Source organism: Berghia stephanieae, chromosome 8 (assembly GCF_034508935.2).
Source record: "Berghia stephanieae isolate SIO BIC M18660-M18661 chromosome 8, UCSD_Bste_1.3, whole genome shotgun sequence".
NCBI lineage: Eukaryota > Metazoa > Mollusca > Gastropoda > Nudibranchia > Aeolidiidae > Berghia > Berghia stephanieae.
Window position 1 is genome coordinate 13,916,782 of NC_088367.1, and position 5,712 is coordinate 13,922,493.

Here is a 5,712-nt window from a genome sequence, read left to right on the forward strand (position 1 = left end):
AATAATAATAATAATAATAATAATAATTGTTGGTAGCTCTTTGACCTAAGGGTTGCTTTCAACTTATCAGCAGTGATGCCACTGTCATTGGTATTTTTAGATAAATTCTATTTACATCTTATGTCAAAAGCTCCAACATTTGAAAGTTAAGTGATATGTACTGGTCGGTGAGGGGAAGAAGATGACATTTTCATCTGAAAGAACTGACTGAAAGTTGGCTGCACAGTCACCATTCCGAAACGTGAACCCTAAACTTAACGTTCTGCTTTACTCTTGCAAAACACGTTTTTCTTTTCGGTCAAAACTTTTAATCAAAACAGTGATCCATTCAGATTACCAAAAACTAATGAACAAAAATGAATATAACAGTTTCGAAATATCTAGTACAAAACACCACACACGGAACGATTCGGGTTCAACACCATTCTTCAGTCAATTACAAAAAGAATAAAAACATTAAACATCATTAACATCTAGACAAGCGGCACAAAAGTATTTGGCATGTCTTGAGGGCGAGAACATTCTCGTCAAGCTTGTAATAGCCGACAAGACAAGACGTGCTTCAGATTGTACTCGTCCAATAGACGTGCTCGAGGTCTTACAAGCCATAACAAGACGTGCTCGAGCTTGTACTAGCCGACAAGGCGTGCTCCAAAAGACGTGCTCGAGCTCGTACAAGCCGACAAGACAAGACGTGTTCCAGATTGTACTAGTCCAAAAGACGTGCTCGTACTAGCCATAACAAGACGTGCTCGAGCTCGTACTAGCCATAACAAGACGTGCTCGAGCTCGTACTAGCCATAACAAGACGTGCTCGAGCCCGTACTAGCCAAGACAAGAAGTCCTCGAGCTCGTACTAGCCATAACAAGACGTGCTCGAGCCCGTACTAGCCATAACAAGACGTGCTCGAGCTCGTACTAGCCATAACAAGACGTGCTCGAGCCCGTACTAGCCATAACAAGACGTGCTGGAGCCCGTACTAGCCATAACAAGACGTGCTTGAGCTCGTACTAGCCAAGACAAGACGTCCTCGAGCTTGTACTAGCCGACAAGACGTGCTCCAAATTTGAACTAGCCGAAAAGACGTGCTCGAGCTCGTACAAGCTGACAAGGCAAAACGTGCTCCAGACTACTAGTCGACAAGAGGTGCCAAATACGTTTCTGCCGCGGTCTGGATTTTAAGTGATGTATTAATGTTTATATTATTTATTATTAGCTGAAGAAAGGTTTTGGTATATGTATTCGTTCTTCAATGTTGTTATATTTACTTTTATCATTGCTTTTTACAGACCACAGCTTCTAGCAGCTTAGTATCACATTAAGATCAACCCAAACTTGTCAAAGACTCACATAACCGAGAAAAAAAGTTAAAGAGCGTTACCATAATTTCAAAATCAACTTGATTGTTTGCTTTTACGGCGCTTGCAACACATTAAGGTCATATCAGCGGCGGTAAAAAGGAAGATAATGGGATAGTAAAAACTAGCATTACAATTAAAGTACCCAAGAAAAAGTAAGACAAAGGGGAATTAGTTCAAATAGGGAAGAGATGTAGATTCCAGGAGCACACTATCACAGTACTTAGTTGTAACAGCGTTTGAGATCACCTAAATGTCTCAACCAGCACAGGTCCCCATTGGGAGGAACACTCAAACGTTTACAAATCGCACATATGTAAAACAAAAATAATACAGTGTATAACAAAAATGATTTTCAAGACAAAAAATATCACCTCCCAAAACTCTTAACTACACATTTGACATCCCTCCTAGCCAGGGTATCCGGCCAGGGCCAGGAGAAAACAGAAAGCAGGATGGAAAATAGATGTAGGAGAATATAACACACAGTACGTGCCTCCCTGTCCACTATGGAAGGTCAGGAACCCCACCCAGACAAAATCAAGTTGATATCAAACAATATCAAATTGTTTCACCAAATGTGATCCACCTTCTAAAAACGGCTATATGTCGGAGTGATATGTGTGCATAATATTGAATTTATTGTCAAAAACATGGATTAACCCTTTCCTTACCAGCAAATTTCAGAATTTTCCCCAAAATTTCACACACCCACCCAACACAAAAATAGTTTTTCTTACTCGAACAGAAAAGCAACAAATACATTCTAATGTACAATATTGATCGGCAACATGAACTCTACAACACAGTGTCGCGATTTTAGCTATATTAAAACATTGTTCTTTATATTGTGTGATTTAAAAAGAAATCTGAATGATAAAAGTGCCGATTGGATCGTATAGAATGTGACGATTTTCCTATGGTTGGATAGGAGAGGATTAAGTTCATGAATTCTATTGAGAAGAATATAGTTACAATAAGTACAGAAGCCCAAATTTCACATTTCTGATCAATTTGCTATTTTCACGATTACGGCCAAAATGTTATACTTAGACAACACAAAAATAATTTTTTTTACTCTCAAACTCAAAAGTGATAAGTACATCTATATGTAATTTCTTCAGTAAAACCAAGTTTAACAAAACATCATTAATTTCTTATAGCTTTAACAAAGATTTTCTTTCAAATTTTGTGATGTAGAAACAAATCTGTGAAACGCATCGTAATGAATGTGACAATTTTCCTGTAGTTGGTAAGAAGAAGGTTAAATTCATTTTTACCATCCGTCCATTCCAACATAATACCAGTTTGATGAGGTGGGTCACAAAAGGCGGCACTGAAAATTCGAAAAGATAGTTTCAGCGAAGCAAGTTACCGGATGAATTTGTTAAGCACCAAGACACAAAACTAAGCGTATTCAAGAATTGTTCTGGTTAATTCTAGGAAAATCAGGATGTTGAGAACAATCAAAGGGCCACAATCACTGTCATTTAATCATATAAAATTGGATGTATTAGGTCATTGAAATCGCGTTGTTTGAATTAGGTGAATGCGTTGACCACAGATTCCGTTCCACTGATTTTTGGGAGACTCGATCGATTCTACGAATGAACAAAAGTCACAAAATCAAACAATCCAATAAAACAACAAGCCACAACACTGAGATTCCAGTCCCGTTTGGAGAGGTCTTTATATTGTCCACCAATCGAGGAAGTGAATTTGTAGATAATGCGAATGCAAAAGGCTCTCAAACCACTGAATAGACAGCAAAGACATTCTGTACGTAGAGAACGTTGTTTAGGACCCATAATATTCAATTTCAGCTTTTGTTGGGTTTTTTTTTTTTACGTATTATCTGCAGACACAGACAGTTTTCATCTCGTTTGGCTTACGACACAATTACTGTTTGTTTGTTTGTTTTTAAGGGTTTTACGGCGTTTGCAACACATTAAGGTCATTTCAGCGCCAGTAAAAAGGAAGAAATTGGGATAGTAAAAAGTTCTAGAATGACAATTAAAGAACCCAAGAAAAGGTAAGAAAAAGGGGGAATTGGTGACACAATAACGATCGGTTAATAGAAGAAAAGATTCACACATTCGACTACACCTCGGAATCGAGCCATACTGATATTTCCATATCTTCTGTTATCAATACAATCTTCTGTTCGATAGTTTTTCAGCATCATGACGTAAGAAACATATCAAAAATTCATCCTTTCCGGTCGAAGACGGGGCACTCAGCTTGTACCATAAATATAAAGGTCAATCAGGATCGGGCGTCCAGTGAAGGGGACCAGTCGGACATATATGCAAGAAATCAACGCCAAGTGATTTTAGAAACACAGCGGAAGTGAAATTTATGGCAGATGAGTAGATTTACAATTCAGACATGTAGAGAGGCGTGGGAAGGAAAGTATTGGACTAACAATTAACGGGAAAGAGGAAAAAGGGACGCCCAAAGACTAGATGGTTGGATAAGGTAAAGGACAATATGAAAGAACTGGGCCTGGAAAAAGATGATGCTCTGAACCGAGATGCATGGAGATGTGGCATTCATTATGGCAACCCTGCAAAATGCGGGATAAGCTCAAAGAAGAAGAGGAAGAGTAGATTTACAATTCACGAATGCCTGTAACCTTCGTGAGTAACGGTCACCAAAATTAAGGTGAAACAGGGTCAAATTCACCTAAGATAAAGTAAGACGAGGTCAGAGTCACTTATGATAGTGCACTAACAGAGTCACAAGCACCGAAGATAAGGAAAGACAGGGTCATAAACACCTACTTTTGTAAGACAGGGTAACAAGCACCTAAGATAAGGTAAGACAGGGCCATAATCACCTAATATAATGTAAGACAGTGTAACAAGCATATACGATAAGGTAAGACCGGGTCACAATAACCTAATAGTATATAAGACAAGGTCACAAGTACCTAAGATAAGGTAAGAACGGGTGACAGTAATCTAAGATAATAATGGAGGACAGGGTCACTGGCACCTAAGATAATGTAAAATAGTGTCACCTGCACCTAAGATAAAGTAACACAGGGTCCAGTAATCTAATATAAAAATGTAAGACAGGGTCACAAGTACCTAAGGCAAACCTGCCTACTTTACAAAAAATTCGAACGAATTCAGTTATGTGACAAGACTTTAATTCAGTTAGACTTGTTGAAAAGTAAAATTCAGTGCCGATTCCATAAATTAAGAAAATTGAAGCGTTATTCATCAATTACCATGTGGCCAATTGGCAATGTATAAAGCTAGTTTTATAGTCAAGGCCCCCCCCCCCCCCCCCCCCCCCGAAAGCCCCCCACGAATTTTGACATTTTCATCCAGGAATGCCTAAGATTAGGGTCAGACAAAGAGGAGTAATTAAACGAAAAGAACAAGCCTTCACCAACAGAAATCTAATCCTGTTTACCATTGTGCCCAACCTGATGTCATCCAGTTTCACACAGAAGATGACATGACATTTCCACTGAAAGGACACCTGAGTAACAGTCATCTTGGAAAAGATAAGACAAAAGGGACGTTTTAAAAGAAATCTACCCTTGTTTGTCGGGTATCAAAACGTCCTGCACATATTATACTGACATGGTATTACCAATGAAAGATACCTAGTAAAACATTAAACAAATGGGACAAGGCGCAAAGTAAGAACAAGTCTACACCAGCAGTGATCTTACCCAATGCAGAATCTAGCCTACCCCTGTGCCCAGCTTGAAGTCATCCAAAATAGCATGTATACACTCGTACGGGAATCTCATCAAAAAGGAGACCATTCAGTTCAGAGAAATGAATCCAGGGGATCTGGGCAAAACCAAATTCTCAGTCTGGGATGAGGACAGAAAGATACACGGAAAACGGAAACTATAGATGAAAAGAAAGACTCAACGTGTATGCCCAACCCACAAACAGTGCGAAAACGCGTCTCTATTAGTCAATATATGCTTCCAAGGCAGAGTAAGTTGACTTGATATATTAACATAAAATAAATTAAACTTCAAAAAGTAAGTCCAGTAAATAGAATGTTATATTATTTTTGTTTAATTGTTACGGCTCTTGCGAGATTTTGTCAACCATCGAATTCTGAATTGGACTTTTATGCTTTTCAAAATATCACGTTGAATATATCCTGACGTAGACATGGACCGAGAAAATGGGTTCCCTACTTTTTCCGCTTACTAGCAGCAAAGAAAAAGTAAGATTATGGGGTTTGACAAGAAGCAGACGTCATGTTTGGGACAAATACCTGTGATTCATGGGATGATACTATCATTGAAGGCTTTTCCTGTTGCGTTATCGCTTAACACAACATCTTCATGCAACTTACTTTTAAAAGATGCTCTTC